This window comes from Pongo pygmaeus, chromosome 1 (assembly GCF_028885625.2).
Source record: "Pongo pygmaeus isolate AG05252 chromosome 1, NHGRI_mPonPyg2-v2.0_pri, whole genome shotgun sequence".
NCBI lineage: Eukaryota > Metazoa > Chordata > Mammalia > Primates > Hominidae > Pongo > Pongo pygmaeus.
In genome coordinates this window covers 16,695,958-16,723,316 of record NC_072373.2, presented here as the reverse complement: position 1 = coordinate 16,723,316, position 27,359 = coordinate 16,695,958, and the positions used below count along the sequence as shown (strand labels likewise).

The following is a 27,359-nucleotide window of genomic DNA, read 5'->3' as shown; positions in this document are numbered from 1 at the left end:
AATAAAGCTGAATAATTATTCAACAGAAGAGGAAATGGCCTGAAGATACACTGCAAATGAGAGACAGCATCTGTCACCTTCAGTCATAAAGTGTGTCTTGTGTGATCAAGTTGATCAGCATTACATTTTGGGAAACCTTATTAATAATATAATCAAGATATATAATAAATTATTGTCATTTATTCAACTAGCTATAACCTAACGGTAAGAACAAAAATTGGAAAAAGGGAAGGAAAATAAAGAAATTTCTAATTACCAAGTAAAGCATATTCTACCTTGCCAATAAAAAAAAAAAAAAATTCCAAGATATAAAGGAGTTTGTTTTGAGTCTGATTAGCATGAATCAGTCCACCAGAAACCAGCGTATTGGACTATGACAGTATAAAATATATATTTGAACTTCAACCCCATTTCCTGGTATACGACTCCTAAAACACTTAAAATTTCCAGTGACATCTTTTTGTATGCTAATGAGTTAACTGATAGATGGAAGCCCTGAGGTAGCTTTACGATGGGGCTGGTCAACTGAAAGACCAAAGCCTAATTGGAGGGTTGGGACTTTCTGCCCCATCCCACAGCCTCCAGGGAGGAGAGAGGGGCTGAAGGTTAATTTGATCACCAATGACCAGTGGTTTAATCAATAATGCCTATGTAACGAAGCTTCCCTAACAGTCCAAACGACAGGGTTCCGGAAGCTTCCAGACAGCTGAACACATGGAGGTTCCTGGAAGGTGGTATGACTGTAAAGTACATGGATGCTCTGTGTCTCTCTCCCTGACCTCACCCTATGCATTTCATCTGTAGAAGAGACATGTAACAACCTTTGTAATAAACCAGTATATCTAAGAGTTTCCCTGAGTTCAGTGGGCCACTCTAGCAAATTAATCATATCCAACGAGGGGGTTGTGGAAACCCCAATGTAGTCAATCAGAAGCACAGGGAAATCCACCTGGAGCTTGAGACTGGCACATGAAGCGGCAGAGAAAGGAAGGAAAGTCCTGGGACTGGGCCCTCAACCTGTGGGATCTGACACTATCTCCAGGTAAACAGTATCAGAGCTGAGTTGAATTAGAAGACAGCCAGCTGGTGTTTGCTGCAGGAGTAATTGCTTGCTTGGTGTGGGGGGAAACCACCAAACATGTGGTCATGGAGTCTTCTTTGTTGACTGTTGTGGTATGACAGCAGCAGAGGAAAAAACACTGTTTTTTTCACTCTCATAGACCTATTGAATTAAGGACCAAATCTTACTTTGTTTGTGCAATGGGTTCAGGTGCTGCAGAAAAAAAGCGTTCCAAGCCTTGGGAAGAGGAGGCTAAGGAACAGGCAGGCTGTCCTGGGTACAAGAGGACATGGAGTGGACCATGGGCTGGATTTCTGCTCAGTTTGCCTCAGACCCTTGATGACCTCATCAAATCCTCAAACCGTATGAAGCCATATGCAAATCTAACACATTATCTCTTTCTATACATCTTTTTCACTCTGAATAAAGTACACCAAAATGCACGTCTACATGTGTTCATTTATCCACCCAAACGTGTGTATTGAGTGCCTACAACATGCCAGGCGCCCTGGAGGACACACAGATCCACGGTCATCTCAGCTCACTAGTATTCTCCCAGTATTTTATCATTACAGCAACTGAACCTTTTATCAGAGCTATTTATGTATATTTGCTTTTTCCCCTTTAGATTATAAACTCTTGATGGGGAAGGGCTGCCTTTTCATCATCTTGTTTCCCCCAGCAACTAACAGAGTACTGCACTTACAGAAATTATTCGGTAAATATTTACTGTATGAAATCACTCTTGAGAGCCCACAGTCTCCTTCCCCTGAGGTCTTCGGATTTTAAGACCATCTGCCTGAGATGGCTACAGCTTTCTAAATTTGGCTGATAGTGCGATATAAAATAAAATGTTTCAAAACGTAATCTGGAAAGTGTTTGTGTTTACCCACCCTGAAATTCAGACATAAGCAGCAAAAAAATTGGAATTTAGGAAGAGATATGAAATCATCTAAACATGCTATACATAGGCAACTGCATGTCCCAGTGGTCAAACACCCGAGTGAAGGATCAAGCACCAGCACCCCTGACTTGTTCTTGACAACCCGATCCTGGCAAGAGATGGCACACATCTGCTGTAAGCAGGCAAAGGATGCTATGTCGTTCCCTCTGTACAGATCTAGCAACTAGAATGTTTGTTCAGAAACTTGGGCGGGACAATGAGAAACTCAGTCTGAGAACATTTTACAAATCGATGAAGGCCAGGTACGGTGGTTCACACCTGTAATCCCAGCACTTTGGGAGGCTAAGGCAGGCAAATCACCTGAGGTCAGGAGTTCGAGACCAGCCTGGCCAACACAGGGAAACCCCATCTCTACTAAAAATACAAAAATTAGCTGGGCGTGGTGATGCCTGTAGTCCCAGCTACTTGGGAGGTTGTGGCAGGAGAACCACTTGAACCCAGGAGGTGGAGGTTGCAGTGAGCCAAGATGGCACCACTGCACTCTAGCCTGGGCAACACAGCGAGACTCCATCTCTAAATAAATAAATAAATAAATAAAGATAAATTATGGATCCTCTAAAGATCCATTCCACTGGCTTTAAATTAAAGAATTCCACTGGCTTTACAAAACTGACCATAAAATAAAAAAGTGCAGGATCAAAAAGAAGCCTAGCACCATCCCTCCAATACTTATTTTGATTCCCAAAGGTTGAAAGGCAGAAGGTAAAGCTGAAAGCAGAGAGAAGGAACAAAATATTCCAGGCATCAAAACAGCACCTTTCTGATAAGAAAACACCTAAGGAGTTAAAAATTCTTACTAGAAGTCTGAAAGCTGAAACACAGACCTCTGTAACACTACAGCGCCAGCTATCTCAGAAAATTCTAGTCATCTTTGTAAGGACAAGAATTTGGAGCTCAGCCCAAACTTGTCTCAGTCACTTCTCATGATAATAATTTGATTTCTCCCACAGAACAAGTCTCCTAATCCTCTGATAAACAAGTTTCTAAGCCTTTAAGATGGTTAAGTGAACAAATCCTAACTTCGCCAATGGGAAAATGAGGGCATCAAGTGGTAAAATCATCTACGAAGGAGTACGCAACAAGTCAGTAATTAAATAAGTATGCCGTCTCCTCGGTTCTGATGCTATCACAAAATCTGTAGATTTTAAACAAGGTGCTCTTTACATATGAGTTAACTGGAGAATAAAGGTCACTGCAAAAGAAAAACTAAAAGAACCAAAGCAATTGAACTTCATTCATACTTTTTATCAACAGATATGTTGTACAGATTTGTGATGTCCCCTTTAATTAGGGTCCAATTGTAACCCATGTTAAAATAGCATTTGAAATGGATTTTCAATTGAGAAAAAAGACTACCTGGGACACAGCAGCTTATTCAAGGAAGCACAGTTTTACTTTCCTCTATGCTCTTAAAGACATCATATGGATCCAAATCAAAAGCAACTCAAACACTAAAAATATAAATAAAATTAATTTTAAAACAAGAGAGAATACCTGGAGTTGGACTAACAGACTGGAAAAAATTTAGATCTGGAACTCATACCACATGCAAAAATAAAGAAAAAAGTATCATATGCAAATTTAAAACTAAAATATAGAAAGTAATTTTTATAATTGTGGAGTGGGGAAGTTTTCTCTTAGCATGAGAATCAGGCCAGAAACTATAAAAAAAAAAAGGAGCTAAACTTAGGGAGAGACTGAGAGACTGACATACTTGATAAAAGAGAAATCAAAAGTACTGTATTGCAAAAGGTATCTCCAGAAAGCTCAAGGGCAAACTAAGAATTGGAAAAAATACTTGTTTGTTACATGTGACAAAAGACTAATATCCAGAATAGAGATTAAAAATATCAGTACATGTAAAACTCCAAAAGATAAATGAGCAAAACAAATACAAGTGGCCAATAAGCATGTAAACTAACTTCAGTATTAATTTTTTAGAACATAAACACTAAAACGATAAAACACTTTTTTTAACATTAAAACCAGACAATGAAAAGATGTTTACAATATATTGGTAAGTGAAAATAAAGGCAATGTACAACATATCTGTGGTCAAAAATAGTACATATTGAATAATTCAATTTTTTTAAGTGTGCATGTGGATTTCTGAAAAGTCTGTTGACAGTGAGTGCCTTTGGGGAATGAGACTGCAGGAGAGATTTATGCTCCGTTTTATACATTTCTGTGTTACCTGAAATTAATATACTTAAAAATTTAAAAACTAAAGAACTTTTGGCAAAATAAAGTTTGCCTAAAATCATGCACACACATGATATGGCTTGCATGTTTGCTCCCTCCAAATCTCATGTTGAAATGTGATCCCAGGGTTGGGGGTGGGGCCTGGTGAGAGATGACTGAATCATGGAGGTGGATCCCTCATGAATGGTTTAGCACTGTCCCCTTGGGGTTAAGTGAGTTCTCCCTCAGTTAGTTCACATGAAATATGGTTGTTTAAGAGAGTCTGGGACCTCCCCCTTCTGTCTGATCCTTCCACTCTCACCACGTGGCATGCTGGCTTCCGCTTCAATTTCTACCTAAAAGCTTTCTTAGGTCTCACCAGAAGCCAAGCAGATGCCAGTACCATGCTTCCTGTACAGCCTGCAGAACCGTGAATTAAACCCCTTTTCTTTGTAAATTATCCAGCCTCAGGTATTTCTTTATAGCAACACAAAAAGGGGCTAACAAAACGCATCACAAATGTGTTCCCTATTGTATACGGTAGCATATTCCAGAACCTCACTCATCAAATTACCCATAAAGAAATTAATCTGGAGACCATGTCCTCTAGGCGCACTTCTGTATACAACCGACTAAGGAAAATTCAGAAAGTGTGAAGTCCACACAGTGCCTACTTCCCACAGTACTCCAAAGTGCAGTAAAGGCCAGAAGGTCCCCAGCTGTGTCCGGGCAGCATGAGGTGTCCCTTAGCTGGCCAGCAGGCTAGTAACAAAGAACTCATCGCTTAGATTCAGAGGAAACCAAGGAACTGGGAGGGACAAGGGCAGCCGTACAAAGTGTTGGTTTTTCCTTAAACCTAGGTGGGAAGCACCTCCCATTTCCTATGGTGAAAATGTTCACTATCTGCCTCATTTTACTTCCACATCAGAATTTACTCAGTCTCAATGGTTTTCATTAGCACTTCAGCCAAGTCTCTTGATTCCCATTAGGAGGGAACACATTCTTTTCAGGCAGAGTCTGTCTCTACTGTTCTCTCCTCCATTCCACCTCTTCTCTTGCAAGGATTTTCACAATTTCACCACTCAACATGTTTGTACTTATGCATTCACAATTTATAAGAAACTCGTAGTGGATATCCACCCCCTTCTCCAGTGGTATTCTGTCACAGTTTAAATGTTTATCCTCAAATATATATATATATATATTTTTTTTGTTTTTGTTTTTGTTTTCCTTGAGACAAAGTCTAGCTCTTGCTGCCCAGGCTGGAATGCAATGGTGCGATCTCGGCTCACCACAACCTCCGCCTCCTGGGTTCAAGTGATTCTCCTGCCTCAGCCTCCCAAGCAGCTGGGATTACAGGCATGAGCCACCATGCCCGTCTAATTTTTTTGTATTTTTAGTAGAGACGGTGTTTCTCCATGTTGGTCAGGGTGGTCTTGAACTCCCCATCTCAGATGATCCGCCCACCTCGGCCTTCCAAAATGCTGGGATTACAGGTTTGAGTCACTGTGCCCGGCCCCTCAAATCATTTTTAAAGGCAAGCTCCCAGGCCACAGACCTCAAAATGCACCAACACGCATAAAAGACAAAGGCTGTGGAAATAAAGATTGAGAAAGGGACAACTAAATGCAGCACCTAACCCTAGAGGGACCCTATATGGAGGGGAATGATGCTACAAAGGACATTTTCAGGCAAATGGTAAAACCAGGATACAAATAATAGATTCGGTGTGAGTAAGGAATTGATATTAAGCTATCTGAAGTTGATAACTAAACCTCTGTTACCCAAGCAAATATCTCTATCACACTGAAGTGCTTAGGGGTAAAAGGTCATGAAGTTTGTAACCTGAAAACTGTGTGTGTGGGTGCATGCATGTGCCATGTGCCTGTGTGCATTGCTGTGTAGACACAGACTGAGAGGAAAGGATAGGAATTCATTTTTGACAATCCAAAGCTGGAGGACAAATGTCCTGGGGGTGGTTACTTCCGACAGGCTCCTTCACAAGCCCATCTTATTTCCTGCTGCTACAGGAAATGCAGTATTTGTGCACACACACAAGTAAGGGAGCACCTCTGCCTTTATTCTGCAGCCAAGGAAGGGGTTTAGGTGACAGTGCCCCCGGCCCTGGGCAGAGCAGGTAGGACTTGCCCCACCACTCCTTTGATCACCTTCCTCACAACGGCCGCTCTCAGTAGGTCCAGGGCACATCCTATACCAGGAGAGAAGCCTTTGGCAGCTCTTTACCCACCAACATGCTCATGTGTTGTGCCTCTAATATAAGGGACGCTTCATGTAGATAACATACAAACCAATTATTAAAAGCAGATCCTTTTAAACGCTTTCAGGGATGCTCACAGGAACTCTTCAGTGACTCCTTTCAAAGCCTCCAGAGGCTTTGAAACCAGGTGACTCCAAAATTCAAATGAGCTTTCTTAAAACAATGCTCACCCATGTTTGCTGTGGAAGAGTGACAACATAAAAACATACATTCTATCAGCCTAGGGAAATTGAAACTATCTTTTAAAAAAAATTAGTGGGACACAAAACCCCAATTTAAAAATCAACATGCCTCTCTGAAGTGAGGATGCCTTGCTTGCAGGCTTGAGTGGGGAAGAGCAGCGGGCTCCTGCTCACACAGCCTGGCAAGAACCTACAAACGAAGAAAGAGACCCATTCAGACTCCCGCAGCAACTCTTGATCAGCAGTTTCAACATGTGATCTGAGGATTCCCCAGGGGTCCACAAGGTCAAAACCATTTTCATGTTGATACCAAGGCACTATTTATCTTTTCTACCCTTCTTTTCTCCCCAATGTTCAATGGAGTTTTCCAGAGGTTGAGGAACATACAATAGCACAAGAGATTGAATGAAGAAGCAGCTAAGAGAATCCAGCTCTCTTCTCTTCAGCCATACATTAATGAAATTTGCAAAAGTATAAAGCAATATCATTCTGCTCATTAATTTTTCTGTTTTGAAAATAATTATTTTCATAAAATGCTATTTATAATAAAATATAAAGGGGTTATTACCATCATTCTTAATTAATAAATATTTTCAAAATTTCTCAGTTTTAATTCTAGTATGGTAAACATCAACAGGGATAAGCCACATAATCAAAAGCTCCATGGAATTCCAATAATTTTTAAGAACGTCAAAGGAATCCTAAAACCAAAAATTTTGAAAACTCCAGGTATCCATGGTACTAAATTCTGTTGAACTGCATCTTCTTTTAATGATAATGGTGATGGTCAATATTAGGTATGCAGTGCTACGTACTAGACACTCTACTAAAACACTTTATATATGTTATTTCCAAACTCACCACCACTTTAAAAGAAAAAAAAATTGGCCTTTTCTGCCTCCCTGGTTGAGGAAACTGGCACTCAAGAGACTGGTTATTTGCCCCAAGCGAATCAGCAAGCGCAGGATGTGAACTCAAGTCAGCTGGACTCCTAAGATCATGCTTTCAACACATCATTTTTAAAAATAATCAACGTAAGAATTTCTGCAAACTCAACTACAGCCAAGCGCCCCAGGGCTCACACTCAGACCTGACACTGCATGGACTCAAAACGCAACAATGTGGAGTATACACTTCAGACAAAACTATATAAACATGGGTTTATGAAGACAATGTGGTTCTCTAAATGCTGCCAAGATCCAGCACTGCTTCCTAAAAAAGACAAGACGGACCCCAAGAAGGAGGGCACCCCAGAGACAGCCCAGTTTACAACTGTTAACCCAGCATAGCATTAACAGCGTTCCTTTCACTTTGAGAGGCGATAAACTATAAGGTCACCACTGAGAAGGCTATGACTAGTCTTAGTTTTAAAAAGCCCTCCTTTTTCAGTCTGTCTCCATTTTTATGAAGCACAGAAACAGTAGATGAAAAATTACCAGTAGTCCCTCAACTGCAGCTGAATGTAAGATTTTGTGCAGTGGTTAGGATTAGGGTGGGGAAAGAAATTCTCACTGACAATTTATGTAGACAGTTCTGAGTTTAAAAATCTGATGCATAATATAGTGGGTACCTAAAAAAAAATTAAACACAGCATTACCATATAACCCAGGAATTCTACTTCTGGGCATACAGCCAAAAGAACTGAAAGCAGGATCTCGAAGATGAACTGGCACAGCCCTGTTCACAGCAACATTATTCACAGTGGCCCAAAAGGTAGAAGCAACCCAAATGCCCATTAGATGAATGCAGAAACAACATATGGGAAATACATGCCATGGAATATTATTCAGCCTTAAAAAGGAAGGAAAGTCTCACACAAACTACAACATAGATGAACCCTGAAGATACCACACTAAGCAAATAAGCCAGTCACAAAAAGGACAAATACTGTATGATTCCATTTATACGAGGTATGCAGAGTAAGTCAAATTCATAAAATCAGAAAGTACAATGGTGGTTGCCAGGGATTGGGGTGAGGGGAAGCGGGGTTAAATAGATACAGAGTTTTCAGGATGAAGAGGTCTGAAAATGGATGATGGTGATGGTTGCACAACAGTCTCAATCTACGTAACATCAGTGGACGTCTAGTACCGTCAGGGACTCAGACACAGTACTAGGTATAAGGTGAACCTCATGTTACAGTGCTTTGCAGACACTGTGTCTTTTACAGACTGGAGGTTTGTGGCAACCCTGCATGGAGCAAGTCTATCGGCACCATTTTTCTGACACTAAGTGCTCACTTGGTGTTTCTGTGTCACACTGTGATTCTCACAATATTTCGAACTTCGTCATTACTTTTACGTTTGTTATGGTGACCTGTGATCAGCGATCTTGGATGGAACTAGTATAACTGTTTTGGGGTGGCATGAGCCACACTCGTATAAAACAGTGTATTTAATCCATAAATATTGTGTTTTGATGGCTCCACCGACCAGCCTCCCCCGTTTCTCTCCCTCTCCTCAGACCTCCTGACTCCCTGAGACACAACAATATTGAACTTAGGCCAATTAATAACCATACAACGGCCTCTCTGTATTCAAGTAAGAGTCAAACAACTGACTTTAAATCAAAAACTAGAAGCAATTAAGCTCAATGGGGAAGACATGTCAAAAGCCAAAACAGGCTGAAAGCTAAGCTTCTTGTGCCAAACAGCCAAGTCATGAATACAAAGGAAAAGTTCTTGAAGGAAATTAAAAGTGCTACTTCAGTGAACACACAAATGATAAGAAAGCAAAACAACCTCGTTGCTGATACGGGGAAAGTTTGAGTGTTCTGGATAGAAGATGAAACCAGCCACATTTCCTTAAGCCAAAGCCTAGTTCAGAGGAAGGCCCTAATACTCTTCAATTCAATGAAGGCTGAGAGAGGTGAGGAGGCTGCAGAAGAAAAGTCTGCAGGTAGCAGAGGCTGGTTCGTGAGGTACAAGGAGAGCTACACTAAACAGCAAATGTTCAATGTAAATCAAACAGCCTTCTGTTAGAAGATGTCCTATAGGGCTTTCACAGCTAGAGAGGGGAAGTCAATGCCTGGATTCAAAGTTTTAAAGGGCAGGCTAATTCTCTTGTTAGGAGTTAACGCAGCTGGTGACTTTAAGTTGAAACTCATGCTTAGTTACCATTCTGAAAATCTTTGGGCCCTTAAGAATTATGCTAAATCTACTCTGCCAGTGCTCTATCATTGGAACAACAAAGCCTGGATGACAGCACGTCTGTTTACAGCATTGTTTACTAAATATTTTAAGTCCACATTGAAACCTAGTGCTCAGAAAAAAAGATTCCTTTCAAAATGTTACTGCTCATTGACAATGCACCTGATTACCCGAGAGCTCTAACAGAGGTGTACAAGGAGACGAATGTTGTTTCTTGCCTGCTAACAACATCCATTCCGCAGCCCATGGATTAAAAAGTAAATCTGACTTTTAAGTTTTATTATTTAAGAGGTAATTTTCGTAATGTTATAGCTATCACGGATAGCAATTCCTCTGGTGGATCTGGGCAAAGTAAACTGAAACCCTTTTAAAATCACCATTCTAGATGCCATCAAGAACATTCATGATTCACGGGTGGAGGTCAAAATATCAACAATTAACAGGAGTTTGGAAGAAGTTGACTCCAACCTTCAAGGATGACTTTGGGGCGGGGGCTCAACATTGCAATAGAGGAAGAAATAGCAAGAAAACTAGAATTATAATTGGCGCCTAAAGATCTGACTAAATTGCTGCAAACTCATGATCAAACTTGAATGGATGAGGAGTTGCTTTTTGTAGAGGAGCAAAGAAACTGGTTTCTTGAGATGGAGGTGAAGATGATATGAACATTGCTGCAAAGGATTTAGGATATTACATAAACTTGGCAGGGTTTGAGAGGAGAGACTCCAGTCTTGAAGTTCTACTGTGGGTCAAATGCTATGAAACAGCATGAAGTCTTTCATGAAAGAAGAGCCGATTGATGTGGCAAACTTCATTGTTGTCTTATTTTAAGAAATTGCCATACCCAGCCCAACCTTCAGCCACCACCACCCTGATCAGTCAACAGCCACCAACACTGAGGCAAGATTCTCCACCCGCAAAAAGACTGACTTGCTGAAGGCTCAGATAATCATTTGCATTTTTTAGTAAAAAAGTATTTTTAAATTAAGGTTTGCACATTTTTTAGACATAATGCTACTGCATACCTAATAAACTCCAGTATAGTGTAACTGTAACTTTTAAATGCACTGGAAAAAAAAAAAACTGTGTGACTTGCTATACTGCAACATTTGTTTTATTGCAGTTGTCTGGGAAATAAGCAAACCTCCAAAGTATGCCTGTACTGAAAGGCAACGTGCGGAAGCCTAGGTAAAATACATTACTGAACTATAAAAGATAAATGTTTCTTGCAAAAAAAAAAAAAAAAAAAAGGCATGATATTCTACAATTTAAAAAACCTCAAAGCCTCTGAAGCATCAGTGTTTTTCAAAATTTTGGGATCCCATTTTTTCTCTAAGGAAGCTTTCTACTCTCATCTATATTCTTTATGCCGATACGTTATAAAGTCCCCAACTTGAGTTTACAAAATAAGTCTTTTAAAGTCCTGTTAATGAAACAGTCTGTGTTTTGTGACTAAATATCTTATGCTTAATGTCTCTTCTCTAGGAGAGACACTTGATGTTGTAATATCCCCAACACAATGAACAGTCTGTAAAAGGCACTTTTCCTTCCTTTGTTACAGCAAACATCCTGTAAACAATTAATGTTCCACTCTTTTAACTGACGGCTTTTGTTTACTGACAGGAAAGGAAACCACAAATTCTTCAAGTAGCAATAGGGACTGCAGAGTTTTACTTCATTTCCTACTGAGCAGGTGGTTTATATGAGGCAACTGGCTATTGTATTTTACCTTGTTTTGCCTTTAGACAGGAAAAAAAGAAATGAGCTTTCAGCAGCACAATCTTCTCAAGCAACAGAGCTTGGGGCCAGGTGCTGTGATGCCAAGTGTGAGGGGGAAAGGTTCTCCCCTTGTTCCCTGGTCTATCACTGAGAGGAGGCTCCTCACACTTCATCAGGAAGCTCTGTGTGAAAACCAGATTTGCAGACAAACAGAGGTCTGGCTCTTCATTCTTACCAGCAGGTTCATCAGCTGTTTTCTCTGCAAAAGAAAGTTCTGAGAAAGTGAAGGCAAACATTTTCTTTCCACTGAAATGAACACAAATATTCCATCAAGCTCCGTTTCTCTACTTACTGTTAAGATGGATTTGCTAGTATGTGGGGAAAGCCAGCATCAAAAAAAGGCTACTTTTTGTTTTTGTTTGTGTTTGTTTTGCAGCCCCGCACCGCCACACCTCAGAGTTTTCTATTAGCCCCAAAACACTCCGGTCTAGACTCTAGACACCAGCAAGGTTCATGACCACATATCCAGGACTAAGCACATGCTCTGTACTTAAAAAGCTCCCAGTACATATTTTCCAGAAGAGATGAAGAAAAGAGGAGGGAGGCAGGGCATTTCCTACAGGATAAGCAAGTGTCTGCTGAGGGAAGAACACAGCCATTCCCATAAGGGAATCCAAAGAATAGGCTGAACCACATGAAACCACCAATGGTTCTCCATTTTTGAGCTAAAAAAGCAGTAATTTCATGCAATCCAATCTAACCTCTGATCCTCCTCAATGAGCTTCCCTATTCCATGCTATTATTGTAGGAGGCATGGGAAAACTTCCTCTTCACTCTCCAAGCTCAATGAAAAATCAACTAAAGGCAGATTAATAGGAGAAAAAGCAAATATATTAATATGAACAGAAGTCTCACAAAACAAAAGAACTCAAAGAAATGGCCAAATGGGTGAAGCTTTTTCTGAGGTTACAGAAAGAACGGGGGCTTGGAGTGTTACTGAAAAGGGATCCCGATCCAGACCCCAGGAGAGGAGGGTTCTTGGATCTCACACAAGAAAGAATTTGAGGTGAATTCGTAAAGTGAAAGCAAGTTTATTAAGGAAGTAAAGAATTAAAAAATGGCTACTCCACAGGCAGAGCAGGGGCATGGGCTGCTCAACTGAGTATACTTATAGTTATTTCTTGATTATATGCTAAATAAGGGGTAGATCATTCATGAGTTTTCCAGGAAAGGGGCAAGCAATCCAAGAAGTCATAGTTCCTCCCCTTTTTAGACTATATAATAACTTCCTGGTGTTGTCATGGCATTTGTAAACTGTCATGGTGCTGGTGGGAGTGTCTTTTAGCATGGTGATGCATTATAATTAGCATATAATGAGCAATGAGGATGACCAGAGGTCACTTTTGTCACCATCTTGGTTTTGGTGAGTTTGGGCAGCTTCTTTACCTCAACCTATTTTATCAGCAAGGTCTTTGTGACCTGTATCTTGCGCTGACCTCCTGTCTCATCCTGTGACTAATAATATCTAACCTCCTGGGAATGCAGCCCAATAGGTGTCAGCCTCATTTTACTCAGCCCCTGTTCAAGATGGAATCACTCTGGTTAAAATGCCTGACAGGAGCATAGCCAACAACAGGTTATGATGGTACCTCAAGTTATGATGACAGGACAGGTTATGGGAAGGGGAGGAGTCCTGGCTAGCAAAGGTTGCCTCATGATGCAGATGAAACCTCACATGGGTAGCAGCCCTCAGAGAGAATGAATGGATGGTAAATTTTTTTTCAGACCTTTATAGGTGTCAGACTCTCAGTTAATCTTGCCTAGATCAGGACAAGGGAGGGCCTTAGAGAAAGCCTGGCTGCATTAATGCAGATTCCCTACAGATGCAAATCTCCCCTACAAAAGACAGCTTTTCAGCTATTCTTGTATTTCAAGCCCAGTGAATAGCCATCTTGAAATATGTCAAAGTATATTTCAGGATAAAATATTTTGGTTCCCTTCACTCTCTTTATCATCAATCCCTTATTCTGCTGCAACACTAACTTTATCCCTCTCCTTTGTGCCCTCACAGCCAACTGCCACATGAATGACCCATAGCACCTATAACTCAACATGCAGAAGATGGAGTCTGCATCCTTCCTGACAAATCTCTTCCTCCACCCATGTTCCCCACCTGGGCTAACAGCTCCAGTCTTCTCTTACCCTCCCTCTTGTGCTGCAACCATGGCAGCTAAAGTTTCTGTCCGCCTCGTGTCCCTTTCCCACATTCTGTTCTGGTTCTTGTAAGGAACCATCCCTGCCCTTGATGTCATGCTGTCCCCTGAGCTGCTCTGGGCACACCATTCCCTTAGCTCGGTGACTAGTTCAAGGATATGTGCAGGCCATGGCAAGGTCATCTACAGTCTTCTCTGGGATGATGTCGGGATCTTAAGAAGTTCAGTTCTGCCAAAGGAACTAAGCTAGGAGGGTGTGGGCTGCAGCTGCTGGCCACTGTCTCATAGATCACAGAGAAAGGGCTATTATGCAGAGCTCAACGTAGGGAAGGCAGAGCCAGGACAGAGACAGAAAGGAAAAAAAGAGGCCTTCTGACAATGTTTGAGCCCCTGAATCCAACAATGCCTGCAGTATGCCACTCCTAGACATCCCAGTTACTTGAGCTATCCCTTTCTTTTTTTGCTTAAGTTACTTTAAGTTGGGTTTCTTTCACTGATAACCAACAGCCCACTGAGACACATCTATTCAAAACTATGCTATGTGTAACTTAAATCTCAAAATAACCTTCAAATAATTCTATAATATGGCCCAAGTACCTTCCTAACTCAACTTCCCTACCTGACAGTCAGAATACACATTAAATGACCTTTCCCAAATGAATATGCCCTAAAGTTTCCTGCCTCTGTCCCTTCTATTAAGACATTCCCATTACCCAAAATAAACAGCATCCTTTGAGCGTAAAACCCCCACATTCCCTACAAAACCTTCTCAGACATTTCCAAGGGAAAAACTGTTAAAGAAAAACTTCCTAGACAGAAAGTGTCTCTTCCTCTCTACTACTCACTTAGAATACTACTTGTACCTTTTGCTGGAACATTTTTCAGTCTCTTATGTAACTTCTTGATAGATATGTCTGCACCTTCAACTGTGAATTCTTAATGGGCAGAGCCTTATGCATAATAATAAATGGTTGGTGAAATGAATAAGCAGGCAAGCTTCTTGCATTCAAGAAACATTTGCTGCTGATGATGTCACAATTCATTTAATTCACTGTCTATGCTTTTTCCATAATTTTTTTTTTCAACTTTTAGATACAGGGGGTACATGTGCAGGTTTGTTACATGGGTATATTGCACCCAGGCAGTGCCTAGTACCCAAGACATAGTGTTTTACCCCATCCCCTCCTCCCTTCCTCCCTCTAGTAGTCTGCAGTATCTAGGTTGTTCCCATGTTTACATCCATAGGTGCTCAATATTTAGCTCCCACTTATAAATGTGAACATGTAATATTTAGTTTTCTATACCTGCATTGGTTTGCTTAGGATTATGGTTTCCAGCTCCATCCATGTTGCTATAAACAACATGATTTCATTCTTTTCATGGCAGCACGTATTCCATAGTATATATATACCACATTTTCTTTATTTAATCCACCACTGATGGGCACCTAGGTTGATTCCATGTCTTTGCTATTGTGAACAGCATAGTGATACACATATGAGTGCATGTGTCTTTTTGGCATATGATCTATTTTCCTTTGGTTATATACCCAGTAATAGAACTGCTGGGTCGAATGGTAGTTCTAAGTTCTTTGAGAAATCTCCAAACTGCTTTCCACAGTGGGTGAACTAATCTGCATTCCCCCCAACAGTGTATAAGGGTTCCCATAATTTTTTACATTAATTCTTCTCTGAGCTTTTAAGAATAAATAATTAAGTTATTGTGATTATTGGGATAGCCTCCATGTGGTGTTGAAAACTCTGCAGCTCTTTCAGTATTTCCCACAAACAAGATATATAAGGAAGACTCATTGGAAACCAATATAACCCTGCTAAATTCAAGCTAAAAAGCTTTAACTACTCCACAATGAACAGAAAGCGCAAATTTCTAGTCAACGCAACCAGGCCACTAGCAATATCTCCTATTTATTTTTCCAGCTTCTTGTCCTGGTGCTCTTGTTCTCACACTCAAATAGTTGTTCTTCCAACTTGCCTGGGTAAAGCGTGGAGCAGTGAAACGTCATGATGTTGCTTGGTGAACACACACCTCTTCCACCCAATTTGTAAAACATTACAAACAATGACATCATTTTACTATGGGAAGCAGGGACAATTTTATTAGCAGAAAAGATAAAAGTTAGGAAGTAATATGCATCACCACAAGCATGCCTATCCAGGAAAAAAAACAGGACATAAAATTTAGCATATATAGCTGATACAGGTTTTTCCATCATTTACTAGTTTGCTTTTACCATCTGCTTGTAGACAAGCGAAACACTAAAAATGAGAGAATATCACTCATTAAAGTAGTAGCTTATATTTATTATCTTAAGAGTTGAATAGTGATACAGCCCGAAGACCATCCATGGTCAAATGGAGCACAGTGAAAACCACAGCGTCCTCCATTCTCTGTGTAGGCTGAACAAAGCTCTAACTTAATGATGTTTCAATGCCATAAGCATTTTAAGACTGGGGAATTCTATTATAAACCTGAAATGGTACTTATTAAATCAATAAAGAGAGGAGAGAATAAATTGTATGTGTTAAATTCAAGAATATTCTCTATTTTAAGGACAGCTACTAAAAGCAACTGTAATAAACTAAGGAAGTCTAAATTCACTCAAACGACTACAGGTGTCCATGAAAGGTAAATATGTCTCAAATTGATAACTCTGCTACTTAGTACTATCTCTGTTTTCCGACACTGAAAGATGCTGGTGCTCAGAAAATGATACAACAAAATAAAGGCCTCAAAAGGAGCTCTCTCTGCCCTCCTGTCTCTGGTCTCTCATTCTCCTTTGAAGCAAGCCACAGAAACTAGAATCCCTCTTTCCCAAGACAGGTCATAGAAACTAGAATCCCTTTTGCCCAGAACTAGCCATAAAACCTAAACGTATTAACTCTTCTCCGCTCTCTGTATAAAAACTGGCCATAAAGAAATTATCTGAACTACCACGTTTGATTGTAGATCATAAGATGCCCATTCCAGAGAGAGTCCTGCACCATACCCAGAAGGAAGGAGAACATGCTCAGAGAGGCCAGGAAGAATCTAGACAGACAGGCCTTGCTGGGCTTCCCCATTCAGTCAGTTGGCAATCAATCATATCCTTTTAGTCCATTTTTTTTTTTTTTAAGACGGAGTCTCACTCTATCAGCAGGCTGGAGTATAGTGGTGCGATCTCTGCTCACTGCAACCTCTGCCTCCCAGGTTCAAGCGATTCTCCTGCCTCAGCCTCCCGAGTAGTTGGGACTACAGGTGCGCGCCACCACACCCAGAGAATTTTTGCATTTTTAGTAGAGATGGGGTTTCAGCATATTGGCCAGGATGGTCTCGATAGACCGTATGATCTGCCTGTCTTGGCCTAGTCCAATCATATTTCTGCAAAGCTGACCATACTTTGTTGAACCTAAGCATAAAAATGGACAGTTTATCTTGTATCTTTGGGTCTTCATTCTGAAGGCTCTCATGTGATATAAAAATGTGATCAAACAAATTTGTATGCCTTTCCTCCCATTAATCTACCTCTTGTCAGTGATTTTCAGTGAACCTTCAGGGGTGACAGGGAAGTTTTCCCTTGGCCCCTACAAAGGGAAAGTAGCCATTATCAGATGAACTTCTTAAATCATACTTAAATGACTACTTACACAAAATGCTAGATGGAAACCTGTGATGAGTTAGGTCAACCAGACAGAAGAAAAATTTAAAAAGAAAAATAAATTTGTAGAGATTTGTCTACAATAGGCTTGAGCACTTCTGGAAGAGAATAAATAAATCCATCATTAGAAGGTTATATAACTATCATCCATATATGGGGGAGAGAGGAAGTATTGCGGCTGATTTATATCAAACATTCACTAAGTAGTAAGGGAATATTTCATTTAAGCCCCATTATTTCATAGTGTTCAGATTTAAACCATTATATATCTCATCAATTGGGGTAGAGATCTTGATTTTTATAAACCTAAAAGTAGAAACACAAAGCTAACTTCTGTAATAAATGTACAATTTGGGGAAATACATGAAACCATTTGAAATGTAATAAAAGTGAATAATCTTTACCTATCCATTTAGGTAATTTGCTGTATTCAAGTAAACACAACTTCTATCAATTTTCTCAGCAGCAATGTATTAGAACCAAAGATGACAGTTCTATAAACATAGCAGAATATACTCTTCTGGAGGCTTACTCTTATTTTCTAGCTAAGTGCCTTTCTCCCCACAGTAAAAGAAGATATTTACAGTCTCATCTATGGAAATGGTCATAGGATCACCACAGAACAATTCAGACCTCATTATATAAGCACAGATGAAGACCTACAGTGTCTAAGGGGCAGTGGGGAAAGGGACAGGCCAATGGTTAATGCATAATGGAAACTGATCCAAAGAGAACAATTTTCTCCTCTAATATTCTCTCTCCTCCTCTCCCTGTGTTTCTCATCTCCAAAACTACTTCCTACTCCAAGAAACAGCTTGATACTAGAAGCTCTGAGCGAGGAAAAGAGTAAAGTAAAACGATGAAACCATACAAAGAGAACAAAGATTGTGGAGCTACACAATCCTGGAAGCCCCATTCTCCATAACAAGGTTCCCTTAATCTAAAACCTACCAAGGGAGGCAAACACAGAGAAGAAGCTGCTAAGAGTGCTGATACTGAACATGCAAATCAAAGGGCTTATAGCAACAGCAGAAAGTAAAGATGGCAGGTTTGGTAATAACACAGCTACTGACTTGCAAACACTCCAAAAATGCTTGCTGAACTGAATTAAATAGTTCACAGCTTGAAGTAGGAAAAACCATGATGAGCAAGACTGGAAAAGGTGGTACCTCTAATCTGTAAAAATAATAACAGCAATAAAGAGAAAACTATGGAGGAAATAGAGTTGGAATATTTCAAAACAAAAGGCCAACACAAAAAGAAGATAATATTTACTTAGCTTGGCTTCATCAGCTAACTCAGAAAAATCCCGCATGAAAGCAAAGCACAAGACTCGGTTTCTCCTTGAGATCCTGTTTGTTAGCTCTGTCTCCGCACAGCGATACAGTTTGCACAGGGAATTCTGCCACAGTTCTGCCACCTGTACTCTGATATTTTCCAGTGATCATGTGGGTCCTCTCTCTGTGTCCAGAGGACTCAATTAAAAAGACATTCATAAATTGAATGTCTAGGTTTCACACATCCACATCCTCAGAAGCAGGTGTCCATTATAATGTATTTATTAATATTTTATTAGATGTCATTTTATCTACACAAGTCCATCATCACCACAGTTATTACCAGGGAGTCCTAATGCAAAGGGCAGTTGAAGGGCACCTGGCTTCCTCCCAAAAGGCTCCAAAGACCGAATGACTCCAACCTGTGTGTTCGAGATTCACAGGAAGAGCTCATCATGTAATCACACAAATCAGAAAACTGAAGAGAAAAATAAAATGGGTCAAAATATCAACTCACACAAAAACAGCTACTCTAAATGACTTAAAATTTCTTTTAATGAAGAATTTTAAAAAAGCTTCTATAGAAATAACAAGATATTCTTCCAGGCATGAAAGCTTTCTCTTCTAGAGCCACCCAAGAAAAACACACTTGTGATTCTTCATACACAGAAAACAAGCAAACATCATCACTACCTAGTTACAATGCAAAATTGCTGGGAAAACAGGAGTGAAACAGGAGTCTTTGTCACAAACAGCATCAATTACATAACCAATCGGATGCTGTCCCTTCATACTGGGCACATTCCCAATCAGGGGAAAGAACACTGGTTGGCTTTTTAAGCGAATAATGATAAAGGCTGTGTCTATTATTTTTGGAGTATGTCTACACAGCTGGTGTCATGGGCCTTGATGGTAAAAGGAAACAGACATACAAGGGTAGGGAGACTGAGGATGACGGTATCACAGGAAGGTGGGATGGGAGGGGCTGTGCAGCTGTATTTCACAACTTTATTACTTTTACAATACAAAAAGATTACCTTGACTAATCTTTATTATGAACACAAAACCCATCTGACTTTTTAAAAACTAATGAATTTATGCAGCCATTACACGTGCCCTAATTATTCAAACTGCTACATAAAGTATGAACTGATACACCAGGTACAGATTTAGATGTTCAGGACACAGGAGTCAACAGCCCCAGTGAAAATGCCACACTCCAGGAACTCTCTTACACATCCCTCCCACATGGCCCCACACGTCTATCACCACACATACGAGGTATCTGACCCATTTCTGTAATACTAAGTTCATAATGAATCAAGTCTAGTTCTGTCTCATTTAGCACCTTTCCCGTATGTCTTAAAGTTGTGGTTCTCAAAAAGTATGAACCACGGGCCCCTTAGGATCCCCAAGGCTCTTCAACTGGATCTGTGAGGTCAAACTAGAATTCTAAAGCTATTATTTGCCTTTTTCTACAGCATCAACAGTACAAGAGCAACAGCATGTAAAAATGTGTGTACCTTACCACACAGCAAGGCAGTGGCCCCAGACTGTACTTACTAGCTGTCATCTTACCACATAACTGCAGTTAAAATATTATTGTCCTTGATGGAGGATATGATTTGGCTGTGTCCCCACCCAAATCTCATCTCGAACTGTAGCTCCCATAATTCCCTTGTGTTGTGGGAGGGACCCAGTGAGAGATAACTAAATCATGGTGGCGGTTTCCCCCATACTGTTCTTGTGGCAGTGAATAAGTCTCAAAAGAGCTGACGGTTTTAGAAGGGGAAATCCCTTCCACTTGGCTCTCACTCTTCTCTTGTCTGCCACCATGTGAGATGTGCCTTTCACCTTCCACCATGATTGTGAGGCCTCCCCAGCCATGTGTTACTGTGGGTCCATTAAACCTCTTTCTTTTGTAAACTGCCCAGTCTCAGGTATGTCTTTATCAGCAGCATGAAAACAGACTAATACAATGGAGAAGTAAAAAACTGATTTTATTATGCCTTGACTCTTCAGCACACACACACTATGACTCTGTGTGATGGAAGGGAAAGCCCTGTTGCAGCATATATTGGTGGCTGTCGCAAGGGTCAGCACCTGTGGGGTGGACCTATGAGGTGATGAGCCACTTTTCTTCATTGAACCCAACCTTGTACTTGACAGAGCGATATATAAAACAATGATTATTCAGACAAGGCTATCTGGCAGGTATTTTAAAGAAAAGAAACAAAATGGGCCCATTTTCGAGGAAAACAGTAAAATTAAGCTTTTATGAAAATTTTAGACTTTCTTAAAACTTGAATAACCACTGTGATCTTGACAATTTCCCTACACTTAAGAATTTTCTGATTCATGACAAGAATTTTTTATATTACAAGTGAAATGTATAAACATTTGGGAGATTTTCTAAGTGGCCAATGCATGATATTCAAAATAATACATAAAACAGAGTTTTTAAAGTTCATAGATAGGGTTTCAGGATCTACATACATCTCGACCAAACTTTGAGATACCACTTCTCTAGTGTTATATCAAAGAAGATCCACTATTATCTGAAAGGAAATTCAAAGACTCCCTTTTCCAACTACAAACCTGTGTGAGGCTAGGTTTTCTTTGGTTGGATGGCAACCAGAGCTACATATCACAACAGACTGAATGCGGATGCAAGGCAAGAAACCAGCCGTCTTCTAATAAGCCAGATACTAAAGATATTTGCAAAAAATAACGAAGCGTACCTCTCATTAAGCGTCTTTGTTTTGGAAAATAGTTATTTTTCACGAAAGTATTATTTATGTTAACATACAGGTGGGTATATTGTTACTTTAAATTCAATAATGATTTCTAAGATCCCTTTTTTATTTCTAATATGATAGATTACGTGATTGATAGAACTCACATAAACAAAAGCTCTTTGGAGTCCTCAATTATTTTCCAGAGTGTAAAAAAAAGGCATGAGACTAAAGTAATTGAGAAGCACTATCTGAAAGAAACATTTAGGTGGCAGTTCCCACATGGAAACACAGGGGCAGGTTTATGGAAAATAATTTGAGACATAAAGTAGGTGAGCTAAAATTTCCTCATCATCAGGTGACAAAACGCAGTTTCATTTCAATTCATTAAGCCAAATACATATTCATTGAGGTTTCTCTTTAGGGTCAGACAATGATTAAACTATTTAAACATCTGGATCTCCATTAATATTCTATCAATTTCCCAAATGACTAGTCTTGTGTAACACTACAGTAACACAGTATGTAAATTCACCCAATTAGCTCACTGGTACTTGTATACTCTCCCAAATCCACTAACATTCACTACATTGTCTTTTGCCACCATTGGCTGAGAGACTTCTCACTGAATGATTGATTTTCTGCCAATTAATTACCATAATTAAGATTCAGTTGAGCTTCTCTTCGCAGAAATTTTTTTTTCCAATCTCACTTCTCTTGTCCCCTTTGGAGTCTGTTGGGGAATCAAAATAATTGGAAACCTAAGGATAAGATACTGAGTTCTAAAAATATCCTTGGCATAACTTACAAATAACTCAGTTGTCAGACACTTAAATGGGCAAAGCTCTGTTCTCCGCTGGATTCCACACTTGGATGCTTTTCACCCGATCTTTCCTCAACTCTCTATCAACAACTTTACTATAGGAATCTAAGACAAATCCATTTTACTGAACCCGGGGAAAACTGGTAAGTGCATTCACGTATAGGCTTCTGTTAGAAAAATGGCATGCTTGAGGTATAAGAACTATAAAAAAGAAAAAACAATCTCCTTATCTATAGTAAGGCATATGCGTTTCAGGAAAGGAAACACAACTTCTAATTCCTGAAACAATACTTGCACAGCTAAACAGACACTTCCTGCAGCAGTACAGAAACCATCCAGCCAAGGAGGACGAATCACAGCAGAACAGGAAGTCATCGCTCTATCTCAAGTCAAGGGTTCCTCCTCTGAGGGCTTCCAGAGCCCAATAGAGTGTGCCTGCAATCCAGCGACGCAAGCCGGGAATTCCACCTCTCCTATCCTCTTCCCCACAAGGGAAGTCAAGTCCCCAGACACCTTGCTAGAGCACACCATGGAAGAGACAGTCCTCACCTCCCCATTCCCACAGTCTCTCACCTCCACCTCCAGGGCCCTCCCACACAGGCTACGCAAAACCCCCTCAAGAATTTATTCTTGACTTTATTTCTCTAATAAAATGACTCTTGACTTTATTTCTCTAAAAGGTGTGTGCCACCAATTGAGCAGTGAGATTCAATAAAGCTCCATTTATTTTTGTATAGAACTTGAGTCTGAAGAAAGTAAATAAATTAAACCCAACTTAATAAAGTTGAAGAAGAAATAAGAAATTTAACTCAGTGATACCACCAGCATTTTAACAAGACTGCTGGAAGAAAGTGAGCTGGAGTTCATACACACTGTATTCTGGAAAGCAAAGGGTATGGAGGAGAAACACAGTGGACCTGATGTCACATGCTGATTCAGACCCCAGCTCTCGGGCCCTACCTACTTCCTGAAGGGGAACGTGGCTTAGAGAAGCACATGGCATCTGGCCTCGCCCATGGAACCAGCCACACACAAATTAGTTCCATCCCTGCATTCCTCCCAATATCTCTACCACCACAAAAAAACAAAAAAAGGAAAAAAAAAAATGGTCCTGCAGTGAAATAATGAGATCTTCCAACTAACAGCAGACCAAAGTCAGTCATGATATCGAACAGTGAATTCTTTACCATGCATTAGACAAAAGAAACTGGATTAGAGAAGTGACTCTAAGACAGAAATGAAACCCACCCCATCAACCTAAAATGCAGACAATACAAACAGGAAGGACTGTGCTTTGTAAGAGTTTCCTCAACATAGTTTACAACAAACAAAAGGGAATAAACCTTGATCAAGTTAAAGGGCTGGTTAAAGGAAAGCCTGGTAAATCAGAACACAGTTGATTTCAAGGTGTGTGTCCATTTTCCGGAGTGCAGCCAACACGGGAGCAGTGATGAGTGCTCACCACCTCTCTTGGCCTTACTGACCTCCAGCACCCTATCTGAAAATAGCAGCCCACATAGAACAATGGAAAAACGGCCAAAAGCATTTAAATGGAAACAGTTAGTTAAACAAAAATTAGTAACTCGGCCTATTACAAAAATAGTTCACATGTGATTCCCTATTTCCTTGACCAAATTGGAAAATAATTTAGCTGTTTATATTTCAGAGAGATCAACACACACGTACTCAAGTACTGACATTTCCATATTGGTCATGACGGGATCAGTCCTGTAAGGTTTGCTACTCATGAGTACTGTGCTGCCCATTACTTCTACACCAAACCCAGCTCCTCCCTGGGTCTGCCTGGGGTGGGCAGTGGAGCCCTTGGGCCAGCAGCCCCCACCAGGGCCAGGAATGTGGCTGCCTCTGGCTGGTCTCCAGGGAGGACGAGGTTTAACTTTTAACCCAGAATGGCATAGCCGTCTGGCACCTCTGCCTTTTGTTGTGTGTTGCCTTTAAGCTCTCTCTTCAGGCCTTGTGATGCAGTTTACTGACTGGCATGGTTTTCTCTCAGTTTTCTAGTCTCCTTAGTGAGGCCACGTTAGGGCAGAGTCTAAGAAAATCAAAAAGATGCAGTACCTTATGACAAGGAGAGGGGAAAATGCTTCCGAGCCCTTGTACCAATAAACTCCTGACCAAGGAGTCAGTGAACCGAGGTTGCTCTACTTCAAAATCCAGTTTATCCTGGCCCAGGAGGAACAAGAGTCACTTCTTATGTTTTAATTTTTAATTTACTAGAACTGGCTGAGACTCTTGCTTAAAGAAATAAGAACACAGTTGAAATGGCAACAGCCTACACCTGTAAGTGCCGCCTGCCATCATAAAGGGCCACTTCTATGGGTGTTTCTACTGGGACTGAGCCCTTGTGTCCCTTTTTTCCCACTAATCACTCCTAGGAAGGGGCTACCAGAATAAGAAAAAGAAGGAAAACATGACTGAATTATCTATTGCCACTATTTTACTACTAAAAATAAACTACCAGAGAAAAGGAAGGAAAAAAATATAAAGTTATCAATTCTTTACACACACACTTACTTAGAGGCTGTCTGAAAGCAAGAGGAATATTTAGCACAGACATTTGCAGACACTTACCGTCAGAATTAAAATGGGAAGCTGCATAGATAGAAGTCACTGAATAATTCGCCGTGAAGACAATTTTCCTCCGCTGTCTGCCAGATACAATTACTTTCACTCCATCTCCAGAGGTAAACACATCTCAACTGGTATAGCTGAATGAGACCACCTGCCACTTGGTTTGCAAAGGTTCTTAATTTGGGGTAAAATTGTAGCCACCTAAAACGTTCAGATCCAAAAATACAAGTATTCTTTTATAAATCAAGTCTGTGATCTTAAATCAAATTAACTGGTTTATATGTGAAAATAAAATAAAAAACTGATTTACCATGTAGTCTATACACTCCTTGCCCTCAGGTATTGAAAGACTAAGAAAAACTTAGTGAATCAAAGAAAGGAATGTTTACTGTTACCCCAAAACTTTGTAAACGGCTAGGTTTTCTAGAACTAAACAACAACAACAGATCTTTTTTAACCTTTCCATAAAGAACCTTAGAAAACTTCTAATAAAACTAATTTAATATAAAATTAAAATGAGCACTAATATTTCAAGCTTCAGTTTATCCTCTCTGAATGTTCACAGAAAAAAAAAAGGTGCAAATGCCCTTTTCTTCTCTCCTTAAATCCTCTATTTCATAGTCTTCTGCTGTACGACTAGAAAAATGGAAGAAGGGGAAATTAGTCCCAAGTAATGAAGAGAATCAGTTCCCTGTAATTCCTGACCTCAGGAGATTCTCAGTTTTAATAGTGGTGCAGGTGCTGGACACATCCAGGTAAATCCAAATTTTTACCTGGGCTGAACACACCCAAGTAAATCCAAATGACTTAGGAAACTCAGACAGCAGCTGCAAAATGACTCTGAAGACAGCGTGTTCAGGGGCTGCATAAATTATTACATATTGTATCACACATTTACAACAAATACAAAACATCACATTTAAGAAAAACAATAATATATATTTTTCTAAAAGTCCTAAGTCAAATATTCAACTCTCTCATAGAGATATCTTTAAAATGTTAAAATGAGGTATCTGGTCAATTCCTGTTTAACAAGCATGAGTAATAATGATGGGCTACATTTCCTGAGTCCTTTCTGCAGCCTGGGAGAAAGGCTGGGGTGAGGAACCCGCTCAGCACGCACAGGCTGTGTGCTTTCAGCTTCTGCGCTAACACCTTTTTCTAGATGTTCCTGAACATAAGCAGGATATTAATGGGGGTGCTTCATAAGGCCTAACCTGGAGACATTACATTTTTTTAAATGTAGCTCACAGCATAAGAATTCTGAAACCAATCTCAGGCTGGAGTGCAGTGGCGCGATCTCGGCTCACTGCAGACTCTGCCCCCTGGGGTTCAGGCCATTCTCCTGCCTCAGCCTCCCAAGTAGCTGGGACTACAGGTGCCCGCCACCTCGCCCAGCTAATTTTTTGTATTTTTAGTAGAGACGGGGTTTCACTGCATTAGCCAGGATGGTCTTGATCTCCTGACCTCGTGATCCGCCCGCCTGGGCCATCCCAAAGTGCTGGGATTACAGGCATGAGCCACCGCGCCCGGCCTGCTTTTCATAAAATGATTTGTTATGGTTTTATTCAAATGATTACACAGAAACAATCCGAACTATCTATAAAATGTCACTAAGTATCTTAGAAGTCAGAGTGGCCAGCATTTTCCAACAAGTTGTTGAACTTAAATGAAAAGATACAAATTCTCAGTAAGGTACACACACACAAAAATAAACAAATAAAAACAAAAACATCCCACTTAAATCGTGTGAAATAAGCAATATTCAAAACAGGAATAGGTCTTTAGAAAAGTCACCTTTCAGCGAATGGTTGCACCGCCCTCACCTAAGGGGCCTCTTTATACTCTGTGGACATCCAGGGCAGACCCTGCTTGGGCAGGCACAGTCTAAATGGCCCAGCCTCAAAGCCACAAGGGCAAGCTCAGGCCCCTCAGTCAGCCCTGCTCAGCTGGCTCCTGCCCTCCTGCCCTCCTGCCCAAGCAGTGGGACCTCTGACCCTCTAGTAATCTCTAACCTCCTGTCTCCGACAAGCCTGACCTCAGCCCCCTGTTAATTCTCAAAACCCCACCCTGGCAGCATCCTCAGCACTCCCCTCCAGTATTCTGATGACCTCACTCTATCTGCCCAGTCGGACTAGAACAGGCTTGTAGAGCGTGACTCCTACTGATTCCATGGAACTGATAACACAAGAAGTGAAGGTAAAACATGAACGAAGGAGAGCGTTGCCACCAGAGGGGAAAGGAGATAGTGGTAGAGCTGATACAGGCAGAGCTGGCTGTGGGGAAAAAGCAAGGAATAAAAATCAACAGCTGGTGCTAAGGAGAGAGTAAAAACAAAGGGAAAAGTTGAGTCAGAGGAGCTGGTGTCAAAGATGAGCACACAGGAGAGACGTGAGTGAACACTGAGCGGAGCCAGGGCGAGGACTCCTGCCCTCGCCTCATTTCATGTTCATGATCACCCACAGCCATCACTCTGTCTGGAGTAGCTATGGCCAGATAATTTTTATTTCTTCAGTTTCCATCCTCACTCTC

The 27,359-nt window shown here is 40.6% G+C and overlaps 1 protein-coding gene across 11 annotated transcripts in view; it reads right to left on the bottom strand.

Moving 5' to 3' along the window:
• The window catches only part of SIPA1L2 (signal induced proliferation associated 1 like 2), a 236,308-nt gene that overhangs the window by 171,622 nt on the left and 37,327 nt on the right, over positions 1-27,359 (bottom strand). For 2 of the 11 annotated variants that reach the window (XM_063671101.1, XM_054483197.2), the window contains one exon: positions 24,828-25,028. The exons of 8 other annotated variants lie outside the window; for them this stretch is intronic. The gene's annotated coding sequence lies outside the window, so the exon portion shown is untranslated. Of the gene's footprint in view, positions 1-11,542; positions 11,558-24,827; positions 25,029-27,359 lie in introns of those variants that run through there. One more of the 11 variants, XM_063671118.1, reaches the window with a different exon arrangement.